Genomic DNA, 19,911 nt, shown 5'->3' on the forward strand with positions numbered 1-19,911 from the left:
TATAAATTTCGTTCACGGCCTTAAGGATGAGGATCCATGAGCTGCTTAGGCCTTAAGCAAAGGGATTAGGGTTTCCTTATCTTAACCCTAGCTTTGGCCCTAAGCAACCAACAACTATATAAAGGGAAAAAACCCCTTATGGATTTCGGCTGTGTTAGGCTTCCAAAACTCTAAGACAAGTCGAAAATCATAGCCTCCTCCTTCTCTCTCATATCATCCTCTTGCTTAGTATGTTTGTGAGCCATTAGATGTGTTACACTTGTGACAATTGCTCTCAAAGTTAAATATCTTCGAGGAATCCATTGTTATTACAATATAACAACAAAGGTATGTTTCTTAAATCTATTTTATATCTAATTTCGAAAATTATGCATGCCTTCTAGGGTTTCTTGTTTTTGTGTTCAATGCTTGTATATTTAATAGTGAAAACATAGATCCTCAAATTAGGGTTACATGCACACATAGGATTGTTTGCTATGTATAAAACCCATCATTGGTATCAGAGTGTATGGTTTTTTTTTCAATTAGATTTGGTACAATTGATTTAACTAGACAAAATTAGGGTTTATGGCTATTAAATCCTAAGGCCTTTAATTTTCGCAAATTATGGTTTAAGAACCCTGTTTTTTTCGGAAAACCCCTAAGGGTTTTCAAACCCTTTCCTTTGGGCACCTTGGAGTCGAAATCTAGGGTTTCCTAATCCTAGGGTCTTCGTTTTTTAGGCAAGGTTGAAAGCCTTGCCTTCCACTATAACATCCCAAATTCCAGGTACAAATTTTATTCCTTAAAAGTCAAATTCTCCTTAGAACTTGTCCAGTTGATGGCCTCAAATTGACGTGTTGAAGACTTTTGGTCCGCGTATATTTTTGGGTCAACTTGTCGAGTTGGTGAGGGAAAACTCGACGAATTGGTGGCTGATTAAGAAACCCTAATTTTTAGGGTGTTGCACCCTATTTAAAGGCCTTATACCCTTTGGGTGGCCTCCTTATGCGTCTCCCCTGTCCAGAAACCCTAGTCCCGTGCTTTCTCTCCCATTTTTAAGTGTGTGTGAGCTTGAAGAGTGTATTATTGGTGTTCTTTTGAAGAGCTTGAAGTTGGTGGTGCCTAACTTCAAGAGGGGGGGGAAGCTTTAGATCCAGTATCTCCTTAAGTTTAGCTACTCTTTTGAGGTAAAAAGGAGAAAACTTGCTTATCCATTGCTTAGATCTCCTTCTTGGAAGTTTATTGTCATTTTTGTCTCATCTTTTGGATTGTTCATGGGTTGAGTATGTCATGAAGTTATCACTTCATATCTGGACGCCTTATGGCCTCATTGGACTTAAAGTTGCAAGCTTTATCAAGTTCTAGGCCTCCTTCATGTTTTAGGTCCCTTATTAAGCCTTTCTTGAGTCTTGGAGCCTCTTTGTGGCATGCATGGACGTAAAGTTAGCAACTTTATGTGGTATTTCAACTCTTGGGAATCAGATCTATAGTTTGAGGCATTAGAATGGATGAAAAAGGTCGGAATGAGTTAAGCTGGGAAACCTCGACGAGTTGTCCTGACAACTTGGCGAGTTGGCTCGGGTTTTCCCGCTTCCCTGAGTACTATAGTAACTCGACGAGTTGGTATATGCACTCGACGAGTTGGGTTAATATGGACTGTTGACCTTGACTGTTGACTTTGACTTTGACCATGGTTGACCAAGTTTGACTTTGAGGGCATTTTGGGTATTTCAGGGTTTTGATAGAAATGGTTACATGATGGTTGTAGGTTTTTGAGTCTGGAGCTGTGTTTTGGAGTTGGATTTTTGCCGGTTCAGCACTGCTTGTGAGGTGAGTTCTCCTCACTGTACTTATGGATCGAAGGCACCAATGTCGGCCCTTTTTGGATGGTTATCCTGGTAGATAGGATGTTGCTATGTTGTTATGATTTGTTAGATTTGTATCCTGGTAGATAGGATGATGCTATGCTTATTGATCTATATGATTTGTGCTTGCCTGTTAATTGACTATGTAGTTATAAGTTATGTATATGTCGACATGTGTGTGTGTGGTTGGGTTGAGGCGTTCCTGCTTTGTGTTGTAGGCCAACAGACCCAGGGCGGTCCGGATAGACTGAAGGCCTATGAGGCGGTCCAGTCAGGCCGAAGGCCCGGGGACTGGTCTGGATAGGTTATAGGCCCTGCGAGGCGGTCCAGTCATGCCGAAGGCTTGGGAGCGGTTCAGATAGGCTGAAGGCCCTGCAAGGCGGTCCAGTCAGGCTGAAGGCTCATTTATGCTTGATGTTGTCTGTTATGTTATGTGGTGGTATTTTGGGAAAAACTCACTAAACTCTAGGCTTACAGTTTTTGGTAATGTTTCAGGTACCTCAGATGATCGCGGAAAGGTGAAGGCTTGATCGTGCACCTCCTCGTATTTTGTGTTCGGAATTTATGGGAAAACTCTGATGTGAAACCTATTTTGAAAACAATATGTAATAAATGATGGTTTTTGGATTTATGTAAAAGTTTTAAATTTTTCAAAATTTATAGCATGTTACAAGTTGGTATCAGAGCCTTGGTTTATGTGAATTGGAGGAACACTAGTGTGAATCCAGTCTCAAACTAAGGAAAAGATTTTCAAAATGGTTTTCAAACGGTTTTCAAAATACTAAAAGAGGATGCGATGTGTACGATCAGCCGGAGCCAGTAAGTAGACCCCAAAATACCATGCTATTATTTGATATTGTGATATGTTAAAATAGCATGCTAGTGATAGGCTAGGGATCTTCAGTAATTGCATGATAGAATTGTTTGATTATATGATGCCTGATAGCCTAGGGACTTTTCTTTTATGAAATTGACATCGTTACTGTAGTTTCTTAGTGTATGCAACATGGTTATATATAACTAAGGTCTTATAGCCTGAGAATCTTTGGTTTGGCCTTATTTCCTTTTCTTGTTTGATGAAGGGCTTAGGGTAGGATCAGATATTCAAATATCTATAGGTTCCAGTCTTATGTATGGCTAGCATACACGAATGCTGCAGGGTTGGTGGATGTTTCATGGATGAGTTGTGAGGGTTCAGTCGGCCAGTAGTGAGATGTTTAGCCTTTCCTCTAGGAGTGAGGATTGAGTGTTCGTCTATTCTTATGAGTATTGTTAGGGCGTGGTGATGATCCTTGAGACAAACACGGTTATGTGTGGAAGGTAGTATGGGCCCGTACTACTGAAAGCACAGGACCTGTATGCGTAGCAAGGAAGTCACAACCCCTAGGGCTTCATTGGGAGTTGGTTCCCCGTTATTTATGTGGATTATCTTATATCTTCCTGGTGTATTTTCAGTATGGTGACTACGAGGCGAGTTGAGATTGGATCCGGGTCAGGATCAGGGACTGACAGTCAGATGAGATCAGATGACTTGGATGTCGGGATCAGGAGGATCCTCCACGAGGAGGTTGTGGCCATCGTCCGGGATCAGATTCCGAAGATGTTCGGGTTTATCAAGACCATGATGATGCAGTTCTTTGATGATCGCTATGCAACCATTGCTGAGATGGCTGTTGCTGCAGCCTCCGCAGTCGTGGCGGCTGCAGGTGTTTGGACGGGGCGGGCCTTTTAGTATCGGGACTTCGATAATACGAAGCACCCAACTTTCGATGGAGTCCAGGAGCCAATTGTGGCCATGAGGTGGCTATCTGATGTGGAGGGGTGTTTCTTCACGTGTTCTTGCCCTGCTAACCAGAAGGTTAAGTGCGCTCTGGACCTTCTGAGGTCCAGAGCGAAGGATTGGTGGAGACTTGTTACGGGATCGTACTCTGATGGACAGAGGGATGCAGTATCTTGGGATCAGTTCAGAGATATGTTTCGTACTCGCTACATCTCTCAGGTCGAGTGGGAGAGTTTGGCTCAGGAGTTTTTAGACCTGAAGCAGGGATCACCCGGATGTTTACTGAGAGGGCGATGTTTTGCCCTGAGTTTGCTTCAGAGCAGGCTTAGATGACCCTTTATCTGAGCATGATCAAGATGGACATTAGACAATTTTTTTCTACTAAGCGGTGTGATACCTTGTTGGAGTTACAGGAGGCCGCCGGACAGCGTGAGCTTGAGATAGAGTTTCAGCTGAGAGAGCAGAGGCAGGCCCCGACACAGTCGCAGTCGGCGCCGAAGCAGTTCAAGGCCTCAGATTCTAGGTCTAGAGGTCAGCGTGGCCGCATTTGTGGGAAGTGCGGAAAGGTTCATGTTGGAGCATGTTGATCTAATAGTGGGTGCCACAAATGTGGCAAGGAAGGGCATTATAAGAGGGACTGCCGCTAGTCCGCCCCAGTTCCGAGTATGAGGATTTGCTATCATTGTGAGAAGGTTGGCCATGTGAAGGTCAACTATCTGTTGGTCGCCGCCAAGCCAGCGCAGCCTCCCGCGCCAGCTACTTTGATGATCACTGACGGGATTCAGGGTAGGGTGGAGCACCCGAGGACTCGAGGTTGCGCTTTCCAGCTCACTGTCGAGGAGGCCATGACTGCACCAGATGTTGTGACTGGTATGTTTCTATGCCTTATCTTATTGACTATGTTTGTTTTATGCTCATATGTTTGTACCTCTGTTAGGTACGTTCCTAGTGAACGCCTTTCCTGCTTTAGTGTTGTTTGACTCGGGTGCGAGTCGGTCTTTTGTTTCTCGGTCCTTCAGTAGGGATTTTGTTTTGCCCATGGGGAAGTTGGAGTGTCCTTTGCGAGTTTCTATCGCCAACGAACATGGGGTTTCTACTTCTTCTATTTATCAGGGTTGCGTTCTAGAGATCTTTGGGGTGTCCTTTCCGATCGGTTTGATTCTGATTCCTATGGGGGATGTCTGTGTGATCATGGGTATGGACTGGCTGAGCCGTTTCGGTGCCATGATCGACTGCGAGGGCCAGCGGGTGGTAGTTAGAACCCCAAGTGGGGGAGAACTGGTTATTTATAGAGAGGGAACCAGGTTGGGTTCAGGATTTTGTTCGGCAGCCAGGGCTAGGTAGGATGTTTAGTCGGGGTGTGCATGTTATTTAGCTTATGTGGTGGATAGACGGGTTGGGGATCAGGTGTCAGTTGTTGATCCCATATTGCTAAGGCGTCGTACCGATTGGCACCGCCTGAGATGCAGGCGCTGTCATCTCAGCTGCAGGAGCTGCTAGGCAAGCAATTCATCCGTCCGAGCTGTTATCCGTGGGAAGAACCGATTTCTTTTTATCAAGAAGAAGGGTGGTTCGCACCGGATGTGCATCGATTATAGGGAGCTGAATTGATGATCTATTTAATCAGTTGCAGGGAACATCTTGGTTCTCCAAGATAGACCTGAGCTCTTGGTACCATCAGGTCAAGGTGAGGGAGGAGGACGTAGAGAAGACCGCGTTCCGAACTCGTTATGGGCATTACGAGTTCGTGGTGATGCGGTTTGGGCTCACCAATGTGCCGGTAATATTTATGGATTTGATGAATCGGGTATGCATGACGATGCTCGATCGCTCAGTTATTGTATTCATTGATGATATCTTGGTGTATTCCAAGACCAGAGAGCAGCATCTTCGCGAGCTTCTGGGGGTTTTGAGGCGAGAACGACTTTATGCTACGTTCTCGAAGTGCGAGTTTTGGTTGCGAGAGGTTCAGTTCCTTGGACACCTCGTTAACCAGGATCAGATTTTGGTCGATCCGGATAAAATTGAGGCGGTCATGCAGTGGGAGGTTCTGAAATCTCCCTCGGATATTAGGAGTTTTCTTGTTCTGGCAGGGTACTACCAAAGATTTATTCATAATTTCTCCAAGATTGCAGTACCCCTCACTCGTCTAACGAGGAATGGGGTGGATTTCCGGTGGGGCCTTGAGCAGCAGTCAACATTTGAGACCCTTCGGCAGAGACTTTGCGAAGCTCCAGTATTGACCCTCCTAGAGGGGATTGAGGGATTTTGTTGTTTTTTGTGATGCATCCATCACTGGCTTGGGAGCAGTCCTCATGCAGAGAGGACGAGTGATAGCTTATGCTTCATGGCAGCTGAACCCGCATGAGACGAGAGATCCCACGCATGATCTTGAGTTGGGAGCAGTGGTTTTCGCTCTCAAGATTTGGAGGCATTACCTTAATTTATGGGGTCCGTTGCACCATCTACACGGATCACAAGAGTTTGAGTCATATTATGGATCGGCCGAACCTGAACATGAGGCAGCGCAGGTGGATGGACATAATCAAGGATTATAACTGTGAGATCTTTTACCATCCGGGTAAAGCGAATGTGGTGGTGGATGCCCTGAGCCGCAAGTCGGCTGGATCTTCTGTTCTGATGACATGTATGAGGATATTTGTGGATTCTCCACTTGTGGGTTTGATTAGGGAGGCTTAGGCTGAGGGTGTCCGAGAGGAGAGTTGGAAGATTGAGAGGATCAGGGATGAGATCACTAGATTTGTGTCGGACAGTCATGGTTTGTTGACCCGTTGTGGTCGGGTATGGGTTCATGTTTCTGGTGGGGTCAGACAGATTGTGTTGGAGGAGGCTCATAAGTCTCGCTTTTCTATCCACCACCAAATGAGCCCGAAGAATGCTGGACAGTACACACCGATGGCGCCTCCATCAAGTAAGGATCAGGAATAGGTTTTTTTACTAAGAAGTCCCACTAGAGAGGAAGTGACATACACTTTTCGTTTTGATTTCCAAACATTTAACATCAAAGGCACAATATAAGGATTTATGGAAAGGAATGTGAGTGGCAAAGGAAATGGGGGGGGGGGGGGGAAACCATAGAAGCACTAAGTGAATCTTTGCTAGCAACAAACAAAAATAAATGGTTCATACAAAGTTCAAGTCAGAAGAATGCAGAAATACGTTGAGGCAGTGAAAAAACTAGCTGGAACTTTTCAACGATTCACCCTCATAAAAAATTTAAGATCAGAAAACAAATGAGTGAATACACAAAGAAAACTGACATTAACATCATTCAATCACCTAACAAAGAAGGTGTTGGTTGAAATCCTCTCTGCATGAAGCATTGGAGATAAAGAAGTCGCCACCATGGAGTTGGACCAACCAAGCTGGATGATGTCATACTTTAATTACCTGCTCCAAGGAATACTTTTGGACGAGAGGATAGAGGTAAGGAGGATTAAGATCAAATCACCGCAATACACAAGACAAAATGGAACACTATATAATAAGAGTTAACTCACATCGTGGCTGAAATGCATAACAAAAGAAAAAAGAGCATCAAAATTCGTGGAAGCAGATACCAGGGAAGCAGGCTCCTGCAAAGGGGCAAGGGAACTCGCTGAAAAAAAGCGCCTTGGAATCTACTGGCCCGACGTCTACAAAGATGCCATCTAAACCACAAGGTGGTGTAAAGAATACTGAACATCTGCACTAGTACAAAACCTACAGACATCCCCTATGACCAACATTTCTAGTCCATGGCCATTCCATAAATGGGGAATATAAATCGTAGGACCTTTCCCAAAGGCATCGGGGAAAGTCAAATTTTTAATTGTGTTTGTGGACTACATCACAAAATGGGAAGAAGTGGAGCCCCTTGCAATGATCAACGGTCGAAACATTATCAAGTTCATGTGGAAAAACAACCTCACATGATTTAGCCCCAAGAAAATTAGTCATCTACAATGGTCTACAGTTTACTGAAAATACTTTCAGATAATGGTGTGAGGAATGAAACATAAAAAAATGATTCGCCTCAGTAGCCAATCCGCAAGCTAACGACCAGATAGAAGTATCCAACAGGACCTTAGTGGCCAGAATAAAAAAAACGCTTGGGAAAAAAGAAAAGCAATTGAGTAGAAGAAAATACCTACTGTGTTGTAGTCATACCGGACCACACCCTGCACTGGAACGTAAGAAACTCCTTTCAGCCTAGCATACGGCATGGAAGCTATCCTACCCTAGGAGTTAATACTGGACAGAACCCATGTAGCATCCTTCAACAACTCATAAAATGGTGAATATCTCCGCATAAACCTCGACTTGATAGAAGAGAAACGCGAAATGGCAACACTCCGCCAAACAGTGTACAAAAGAAAATGTCAAGAAATACTACAACAAATAGATAAAAGAATGAACATTCAAGTTAGATGACCTAGTGATCAGGAAAAACGAGGACCCTACAAGCACTTGGAACATCCAGAACATGAGATGTTTCCACTATTGAAAAACATCAACCCATACAGAATCGTCACACCATCAAGAAACATTACGTATTTTCTCTTTTTTGTTCTTGATGTTTACCATTTTAAAAGCATGTAACCAAGGATAGGTTGATCACCCTCTCCTTCTGATGTGCATCCAATGCAAACGTTCTCTTCATTTTTAAATTATAAGGCATGCAATTATAAAAACACATGTTTTTAAAAATGGAAAATAGTTCCACAACCCCTGGCTTTGACCTGCCATAGAGTCTTGATGGCTAATTCCTTGTCACAACTATTATGTGAGACAAGAAAACGGTTCCAAAGCCCCTGACTTTGACCTGCCTAGAGTCTTGATGGCTAATGGCTCAACCCAACGATTACGTGAAACAGGAACACAATTCCAAAGCCCCTAGCTTTGACCTGCCTAGAGTCTTGATGGCTAATGCCTCGACATAACTATCACACAAAACAAACAAAAGATTCCAAAACGCTTCACTTGGAACTACTTAGGATTTGATTACTAACGCCCTGAGATATCAGATAAGAAACAACAAACAATCCTAAGGCCTACGGTTATGACTGGCCTAAATCCATCATGTACGCCAGGAAACAACAAACTTCAAAATTTTCCTGGTTCCAATCCATCCAGAAAATAAGGAAAGATATGTCAACGTACGAAGAAATAATCAACAAAGTCAAAGCACATGATAACACCAAAACAAAGCAACACACCCAAATGTATTTAAAAAAGTGTAGGAAAGAAAGTTGTTCACATGGCGAAACCGACCTACAAACCTAAAAGCATAATCATATTACTAAACAAAACAATCCAAACAAGATAACACCCTTAAGAGGGTCCAGCACCACTATGCGACTACATCAACCACTTCAACCTTACCACATCCAGTTTCCCCTGCTCAAGCACGGAGACATAACCCAATGACACAAACGCATCGAAATCCTCATCAACCACCACTTCAAGATCCACATCATCTTCCACCATATCCTCCAAGCTCCCTCCACCTCCAACCATCTCTTTAGCTTCATGCATCCTTAAAACTTACCATGCAACCAAAAATTCATCACGAAATTTATGCACACCATAACCAAATTCTTGGCTATCCAAAACATGGTCAACAATCTCGAATAAACCCTCTCTCATAACCCACTCTAAATCACATTCCAAGATCTCCAACATGCATGACTTCTCATTAACAACTCGATCCTTTTAAGTTGATTTCCTCTCAATACTCTCCAATTGAATACCAAAACCTTCGTTCTCCTGCTTCAACCGAGGAAGAACTCCTTCTTTAGTGTCTTCCACAAACTTATCTTCAACACCCTTGTCCCTCGAAGATTCCACACCAACTTCCAAACCGACATGATCAATAAAAGAAGACCGGGAAGGCTGGATAACTGCGCCACGCTGCTCAACATCTTGAATAGTCGTGTCTCGGGTAATGAAGGCGTCATTACAAAACGAGAATGAAGGAAAAACCCTATCCTCAAGATCCACCTCACGATACTGGAGAATTCGTACCCACTTCTTCGCTAACACATCCATAAAATCCACCCTCTTCTCAACACATACAAAGCAAATACAGAAAAATCAATGTATTTGAAAAATAGGGAATGAGGAGAGAGGAAGAAGGCGAAAGAAACAACAAAAACTAAATACATTTCGCCATGACGTAGAACTCCGAAAACTTCCCACAAAGCCTCCACAATGTACCCATGCCAGCCCCGACAAGCACACACTCCAAAAAATCATCAGCCACAACTTGAAAACAACAAAGAACCCTAGCCATATGCTCTTTATCATACTTAAGGCTAAAATAATGATCTAAGATCGAAGTCGCAATACGTTCCATAAAACCCACATGATCTGCATTGACCCAATAGTAACGGTTCGCCCAATTCTTTGGAGAATTCTACAGCTCTACCACCAAGATATGGCTATGCTTACGAACAACAAATGTATAACTCTCACCATGGGTGTCAGATGCAAAGTGAAATAAATGGTGAAAACCCCACAAATCAAGGGCCATCCCGTTAGCACATCATAACATCTCAAATGCGACTACCTTATTCACCCCATTAGGCACCAGTTGGTTGATGTAAGCCTTATATGGGCGATTAACGAAACTTGCCTGTCCTTTGGGAAACGTCACGTCGTCCTTCGGTTGGAACCCATATTTCTACTGAAGAGAAGCAAATTGATCGGGGATCGATAGAGCACTGATTAGAGAATCCATAACAGAAAAGGAGAAGATCAAAACAAAACCAGATGGGTTGTGAGCATAACATCAATCCTATGGTGTACATGCAACCCTAATTGCTTTGATCTAGGTTTTTCTAAGTAAAAATACAACATTGAATTCCAAAGCAATAAACCCTAAAAAACTAGCATACTAATTTCGAAAGTCATATGTAATTAGGGTTTGGAATCTTACCTTGATTGTTATATAGCAATAACAATCACAATCCTTCTTGATCTGGACTTCTAAAAGCTTAGTTCCTCAAGTGTTGCACCTCTAATGGAGTCATAAACACTCAAGCAATAGGATGACTTTAGGAGAGGGAAGATTTTCAGCCCTTAGGGTCTCTTAGAAGCATTAGCCGAAAATCCCTTAGTCATGGGGTCTATTTATACTTGTGGCTGCTAGGGTTTTAGGTGGAAATCCTAATATGACTGCTTAAGCCTTAAGCAGCCCATGGACTCCTTCCTTAGAGCTCTTTGGACGAAATCTTATTGGGCTTTCCCATAGATTTCATCCACTCCACGCTATGGAGTCCATCAGCCCATTTATGCAACTGTCAATGATTTGCATAACTAGTCCCTCAATTATTAATCAGTCCCTTTAATCCCAAAATTAATATCAAATTAATTTCTGATTAATTACTAATTAATAATATGATTTCCAAATAATATATTAATCTCATAATATATTAATAAAACCATTTTGAGTACCAATTTATTATTCATATAATAAATCCTACTCTCTATCCTCTTGTCCTCGTATCAATTTGCATGAGTGAAGGAAACCCAAAAGGACCATGCTCATAATCGGGTCAAGTACATACCAAAATATTTATGGGCTTAGACACCTAATCCAACAGTCTCCCACTTGGATAAGTCTAAAACTATTTTGCAAGTACGACTTCAGAACCTGATCAGCAATCGTAGCTTTAAAAAGCTGTTGTCGAACTCTGACACGTCCTTTAGATAAGGGATCATATATCCCTCTACTGTAGATATCGTATAAACTAAGACATGGATTTTAATCATACTCTCTGTTCATATGTTGTTTCCCGATTTCCGATTTATGACGACCGACAACAGACTACAATTGAACACATCAACTTAGTCCAGGCTTGGCCAAGCGCTTAGGGTGTCATCACTAAATCATCGAGGGACCCACAAATATCACTTTTATCACACATTGGGTAAAAGGAACAGATAAACTTTGACTCAAATGCTCGCTTGTACCTACTTATCAAATCACACACAACAATATGTTTTATAACACCAAGTTACTGGTGCGTTTACATATTATCAATGTGCAACTGACTTGCAAACTACAACTCACACGTCTCTGTTTCAAGAATATAATATATTATCGTCTCACTAATCACTCGTGATAAAATCCATTAAGTGATTCAAGTGAGCGTGGGTTTAATCCAATACTCAAATCTTATTTCAGAAGTACTCATGAACACTGCATCAGACTTTTTCTATGTCTAAACGCTTTAGACAATCTACAGTCAGATTCATGATAGTCTAGCTTCAATACCTACTTCCAGAGTATTTATCGACTGTGGATGGTTTGAATAATCTTATTATTCGGGAAGTCAAAACATGCAAAGTGAAACACAAGAATAATCGAATCCAATGTGATCTCAACCTTTTGAGTATAAATAAAAGACCTTTTATTTAGTCACCATATTGATTATACATTATTCATTGTATAATATTTCGAGTAATCAACTAATTACTTGAATTATAACAACAGTTGTCCCATGCTTCAAGCATACACACTATGTTTACCTATGGTCCATACTTTGTGAAATAGATCAATTGAACATATTTCCAACGATACTCATTTCACAACTCCTAATTCTTTTCATAAGTGTAAGAATACCAAATTATTTCAACTATTAGAATATGTTAGATTCTAACATTTTATGCAATGACCCTTTTTGTAATGTCATAGCAGAAAATCACAAAGACTTTGCCAATGATATTACAAAGTGCTCTATTGGAGATTGTTACAAGGTAATTCCATAGATATGAAGTCTCACATTCAAAGTACATTCCTTTGAACATCCTTCTTGCATAAAAGTTTCTAATCTAGACATAGATTCTTGATATCCAACTCCCATTTATGGAAACATTTCCATATTTTCCATATGACAACACATTCTAAATAGAATCCTATCTATTCATAATAAGGTCAATATGGTCCATCCATTACTATACTTCCAACTGCCACAAGGACCAACCCTTGGCGAACCTTAGATTGTCCTTGATAGTTGTTTAATTATTTTAGTCATTTCCGGTTCTAGTCCTTTTTCCCTCTTAATGCCCTAGGCATTTGGAAAATCAGAACGGATGAATATTACAGCATATGCAATCGATCCTATACCAGAAGCATATGAGACATGATTCATGAAAAACGTGATACTTTACCAGTTTCTTGCTATAATATTGCCATATATAGAATTCTTTTAAGTTGAACCTTTTCAACATAACATCTATATATGTCATTTGACTAAATTTGATTAAAATTTCTCGATCCAATCTTTTAGATTTTGAAATGAAGTATAATATTCTCTCCCTTAATTATAGCAAAACAACTTTTCAACCCCTGCAACTTTGCAAAGTGAAACTTTTGTGTTCTATAATTAATATTGCTAGCTTGCAACATTTAAAATAATAATCATGCTCCCACTAACATGATAATTATATCCATACCAGCATAACATTTATGCTCCCACTAGCTTCGACACGTATTCAGAAAGCAGTTGGACTTCTAGAAATCAATACTTATTGACTTCCAAAGTTCATATTTCTAATACGATATGCTTTGATAAGTCTTTATGTAAGCTTCTCAAACTCATACACCTTTACTTAGATAGCTCATATGTATGTCTAAACTAATTCAGAACGTATAGCAATAAGTCCTAAATGCTTAGACTAATTGCCAAACCTCACAATTCGAACCATGAAGAGGGATGTCGTAATCATAATCGAATTTGAGAACACAATTTACACAACAGCCGACTCCTTAAAATCTTCTTAGTGAAAGCGTTTCCTCATAATCATTTTCATGAAGGAGAGAAACCTTATGACACTTAGATTTTATGGTGTATGTGCTCTTATCCATGTGAATTTATCATAACCATAATCATAAGATAATGTTTATGACAAATCCATACTCTTATGGACAAAACTTGTTCATTCTTTATTTCTTGCCATCAAGGGTCCCACCATTTCTTCCAGGTCTTTGAGCAGCTCACCCTCATTGATCAATGAACTTTCAATGATCAAGGTGCTTTGCCTTATGCATTCGAATGAGAACTCGTAGAACCCACATGCATAGTTAACTTGTCTGGAATGGCACGGGAATAAGAATTATGTCAACACGATAGGTTGCAAACCTCAAGTCGTGTGCTAGTGATATACCATAGGTTTACTCTTGATTAGTTCTTGAAGCTATTCAAGATCCTTAAGACTCCCACTGACCTCTTGACATATAAGATTCTCTTATCAAGAACCATTGTCAAAGGATTTTACCTCTGTTGGACCTAAAGCTTTCAAATCGGAACCTGAAAGGTAAGGCGCGTTGGTTTTCTTGACAAACAAATACTCAAGAGTTAGTGTGTGTCCTTATCAAGACAAAACCTACATACAATTGGTATTGGTTGGTATTTGTCTTATCCAAGACATCAGAACTTACCAAAATGTGCAAGTGTAAGAACACTCCTACTAAAGATCATGTCACTCAAGTCGCAATCTTGGAGTATGACTCTAAGACTCGATTTTGGAACGAAGTATGATTCATCTTATTGACTTAACCATTTCAACAATTCCCGATTCCTCTTCTTAGCCATACTAGTGTACTAAGGTGTCCTTAGATGATGGATTGTAATATGGTTCTATAATCACTAAGACGATCATAAAACACGATACAAAAGTACTCTCACTTCTTCTTAGATTGGAGAAACTTTTATCTTTCTTCCTTATTGATTCTTCTTATTCGTTCTGCTATTCATTAAAACTTTTCAATGACTCAGAATGACACTTAAACTTTTAAGCATAACCACATTTACTAAACTTTTTGCAAATCATGACGAATAGTCTTATCGTTCTTTGTGGTGGATCTGACAAGTGCACAACATTGTGTACTAGATCCTTTAGTCCTTCACTTGACTCTCATGCTTGTGAGAACAAGGAGTTAGTCTAAATTTTTTCAAAGTACCAAGATTTCCATACATCACATGACTCAAATCATATGATTCCAAGCTTCTGTCCAATTGAAACTTTCGCTGATGGGAATCTTTCCTTACTTAGAAAAATTATGACACCACCACAAATAACATAACTAAGAATCACATCCACTATAATTGCTTAAAATAGAAACATATAAACATCAATTTTCACAAATAACATTGCAAGTAGATATAAATAAGACAAAATCAAAATTTATTTTGTTTATAAAAGGTGCGGAAAAAACTTGTCCTTACAATGCAAATTCAAATGAAAACTATGCTATTACATATTCCCAAGCAATCTATCCTAACTCTAAAGTAGTAGCTCAAAAATCCGATCTTCGAATCATGCGATCGAAATCCATTTCTTCGTGATCAGACTCATCTCACTCTTCCTTTAAGCTTCCTTTCTTTTCTTTGATCCTACAAAACATCAAAATGCAATCTTATCACATCATGTATTAAGAATCTACAAACAGGAACTTAATAGAGTCAGATAGTGGATTTTACCTACAGCAGAGCCATACATCTTGACTCTCCCATCTTTCAGATTTCTCAGGTAAATTGGGAAGCTTCTTAACCAATGTCCCTTCTCTTGGCAGTAGAAACAAATGGACTCTTTGGCATTTGCACATGGAACTATTCTAGAACTGGTTTTTCTCTTATGATCAAAACTTTTGACCATACCCAATTTCTTTCCCTTAGGAGAAGAAATCATTTCTGGGATATCCATGTCATTGCCTATGTTCATGGCAGCTTGGGAAGTTGATTTGCTTGTCAATTTTGCTTTACCAGTGCGCCAAATCATTTCTGATTCAGTAGCAATCAGCAAATAAGTCAAATCTATGAGGGTCACATCATGGTCCATCATATAGTACTCTCTAATGAACTTACTATATGACATAGGAAGTGATTGAAGAACCCAGTCAACAACCAACTTCCTGGAGATGTCGACACCCAATATTCTCAATCTATCCATGTGTGACTTCATCTTCAAGACGTGTGCACACACAGACTTTCCATCTTCATGTCTGCTAGTCAACAGGGCTTGAGTGACTTTGAACTTTTCAAGTCTTCGAACTTGTGGGTCAGGGAGAATAAATGGAGGAGGTGGAGGAAGTGAAGCATGATATCCATTTACATGATCCAATCGTGGAACATCATCTTCAAGTGGAACGCTTTTTCCAAATGATTTAGAAAGACCATAGTTAGATTTTGACATCTACAAAAGGGAGAAATTCAAGTTAGTTGATAAAATCCTCAATATAGCACCCAAATGAAATATTGAGGCTAGGATCCAACACAATATTTTACAATTTGGAAGAGGGGTGCCATAATCCAAATTGCAGAACATTTGAAGGTAGGTAAATGACGATTTACCAATTTCCACCATGAAAAACGAAAATGAAAATTAGGTTTTAAATGAATTGAAACTCCTAGATCTTTTGAGATTTATTGAACTTTTCAATGGCATGTTTAATCTCGATTATGCCCTTCAAGTTTGTGACTGGGATGTCGAGGATCACAAACAAGGTGTCAATAATCATGCAAATTAGCTTGGTACTCTCGAAGATGTCCATCACCTAATCAATGTGTCGGTTAACCACACACGTGTTGGATAAGGTGTCTAAGTCCATAACTATATTTGGTATGTACTTGACCCGACCCGGCATGGTCCATTTGGGTTGCACTTCACCGAAACAATTTGTATGGATAATCTTTTGAGAATAGTATATTTATGATTTATTAATATATTTTAAGTTATAATATATTAATATGAAATCATATAATTTAATTCGTATTCATCAATAATTAATTTGGTGATCAAAAGAGATTAATTAAATATGGACTCTTATATATATAGAATGGGCCAATGTTCATTGAGGATGGGCTAAGCTTGCATGGAAGTCCATGGATAGTCCATGGAGATTTTAACCCATGGATCCTATGGAAATGAAAGGTCAGGGGTATTAGGGTTTACATGGATGTAACCCTAATCCACCATACTATATAAAGAGGTCTTTGGCACATGAATTGGCACTATGTGTGAGAGAACATAGGTGGGCCGATTTCTACAAGTGCATTCTATTCTCTCAAGCTTTCAAACTTGGTTTGGTGATTTGTAATTCCACTTGAGGCATCCACAATATTGATGCTAGGCTCTTGAAGCTCCAAGCAATCAACCCCAAGAAAAGGTATATTATTCTACTAAAGTTTTATATTACAAGCAATCAAATTTTCATGTATATTAGAGAAAACACAGAACCAAGGTTTCTAGGGTTGCATGTACACCGGAGGAGTGTTAGAATGCTCAAAACCCATCACTGGTATCAGAGCCTAGGCTTGTTTTCATTATACTTGATGCAAATTGCTGAAACATGTCGAAATTCTGCTCACTATTCAGTGAAGTCGCCGAGTCCATGGGGGGACTCGACGATTCCATGTGTATATTCATCCTACTCGTCGAGTAGGAGGCCCTGTGTGCAGATTTTCGAGTTTTGCTGCTGGAAATGGACTGGAATCATTACCCTAAACTGTTTTGGTCTTATAAAATCTGTTTTTGATGTGGTAATGATTATGCTAATCCATTTTCAAAGGTTATTATCAAAGATTCAAGTTTTATATATGTTTATATGATTCTTGAAATTTGTTGATATGAATGTTCATGCTTATGAGTTTTAGTAGACCATATGAATTATTTGCAAATTGTTTGTTAGTGTAATTCTTGATCTAAATGCCAATTAATGGACTCCATAACTTGTCCTAAAGTTATGGAATTCCAAAAGTCTTTTCTTTAAAACCATTAAAACTCATAAGTTATAGAAATGAAAAGTTTTTGAATAGTTTCAAAACTTTCCCTCAAGTTTTGGAATTTGTAAAGTCTCACACACACTTTAATTCCAACCACTAGAGTTTTAAAAGTTAAAATTCAACCCTTATACTTTGTAATATTATAAGTTAATAATAATATATATGTATGTATAAGATCAATTCATTTTTACCGTTAGTAGGCCTCATTCATGAAGTCGGTCAATAAGAGGGGTATAAGGTTGTTGCCTATAAAATGGCAGCTTAATGGGTGTCCACTCTCACCCACTGCTTCCTTGACTGGTGGAGGGTCGTTAGCCGAACGGGTAGGACAAGGACTATAATTCTCATTAAAAGTATAATGACAAATATAAAGTAACTAAACCTTTTATAAATTCCCAATCTTAGTTACTTTAAGAAAATGTGAATTGGGTGCTAACCCATGAAATTACACTTTGTACCTTACCAAGTCGTTAGTGGAGCGTGTGTGGTTAACTGGCACACTAATATGGACTAGTAAGTGTGGCAAAGGGTAACCTAATGTGTATCATAGATCTGTGTAGCGCGTGTGGTTAGCCGGCACATCGATTAGGTGATAAAATTAAGGGTACCAAGTTAATCTGTATGGTTATTCACACCTTGTTTGGTGATCCTCGGCATCCCAGTCACAAACTTGAAGGGTACAATCGAGATTTAAACATGTCATTGAAAAGTTCAATGAATCTCAAAAGAATCTAGGAATTTCAATTCATTAAAACTGAATAATTTATTTCGTTTTTCATGGTGGAAATTGGTGAATCGTCATTCACCTACCTTCAAATATTTTATAACTTGGATTATGACATCCTTCTTCTAAGTTATAAAATATTGTGTTGGGTCCTAGCCTTAATATTACATTTGGGTGTCTTATTAAGGATTTTTATCTAATTTAAACTTGTCTTTCTTCCATTTCAGATGTCTTCCAACAATGCTTCAGGCTCAAACCCTACCGACTCCTTCTCCCTCATGAACCTTTGTGGGAGGGTCATTTTTTATGGAACTAATTTCAATAACTGGATTAGGAACATCAGAATGGTCACACGCTATGAGGACAAGGAATATGTCCTTGACAAGGAGCTTAACGAACTTGATGAGTCGTCTGCTACTCCACAGGAGGTTGCTGATTTTAGGGCACATGAGAAAGATGCCACCAAGGTGGATTGTATCATGCTTGCCACTATGGCACCTGAACTCCAAAAGTCCTATGAGGACTTCTACCCTTTTGAGATGCACCAGGATCTGATGGAAAGGTACCATCAGAGTGCACGTCAAGAGAGGTATGAAATAATTGCCTCCATGATAACAACTAAGATGAAGTATGGAGAGTCCATCACGACCCACCTACAAAAAATGCAAAGATTTGTGGAACGTCTGCTCAAACTGAATGTGAACTTTGATAAGGAGCTGGCTATTGACATCATACTGCACTCCTTACCTCCCTGTTATGATCAGTTCCGCATGAGCTATCACATGAATAAGGAGGAGGTCACCTTGAGGAAGCTTCAGGGACTTTTGAGGATTGCTGAAAGAAACCTCAAAGGGAAAAATGTTGTTTCTACTCCTACCACTGCCCCTGTTTTGGAAATCGGGCATGGAAAATGGAAAAAGAGGAAGACCCCTTCGAAGGGTACCAAGGGAAAGTCTCTTGAAGGCTCCTCTTCAAGTGGAACCAAAGGTGGTTCTGCTACTCCCACTTCCAACCCAAAAGAAGCACAATGTTTCTATTGCCATGAAAAGGGGCACTGGAAGCGAAGCTGCCCCAAATACTTGCAGGATATAAAAGATGGAAATATCAAACCCTCCTTTGCAGGTATTTACACTATATTGTCTAATAACTCACCACATACTAATTATTGGGTCCTTGATACAGGGTGTGGAATTCACATTTTTTCTGATTTGCAGGGACTAAGAAGAAGTGAGGAAGTGGAGCACGAGAAGATAAACTTAATCATGGGGAATAGGAAAGCATCACCTGTCACCAATATTGGAGTTTACTCTTTATTGCTAAGTAGTGGGTTAACATTAGATTTGAATAAATGCTGTTACTCGTTGAAATGGCGAGAAATATTATTTCTTTTCATGGCTTGTACAAACAAGGTTATAGTTTTTCATTTGATAATGAATGTGGTGCTATTAATGTTTTTTATAATGATGTGTTTTATTATAAAGCATTACCTTGCAATGGTGTATATGAAGCTGTGAATGTTATAGATAACTTAGGAAATAATGTGTTACATATTGATTCTTCCACTAGTTTGGATAAGGCATCCTTGTTGCATTGTCATCTTGGACATGTCAACAAGAAGCATATAGGCCAACTCTAGAAGGCTGGAGTTTTGGAATGATTTGACTTAAAGTCGGATGATAGTTGCGAGTCTTGTTTACTTGGAAAAATGACAAAGTCACCCTTCACTGGTACTTGTGCAAGGGGTGAGGGTTTGTTGGATCTGATACAGAC

This window comes from Lactuca virosa, chromosome 7, assembly GCF_052849685.1.
Source record: "Lactuca virosa cultivar CGN04683 chromosome 7, Lactuca_virosa_CGN04683_v6, whole genome shotgun sequence".
In the NCBI taxonomy this organism is placed as follows: domain Eukaryota; kingdom Viridiplantae; phylum Streptophyta; class Magnoliopsida; order Asterales; family Asteraceae; genus Lactuca; species Lactuca virosa.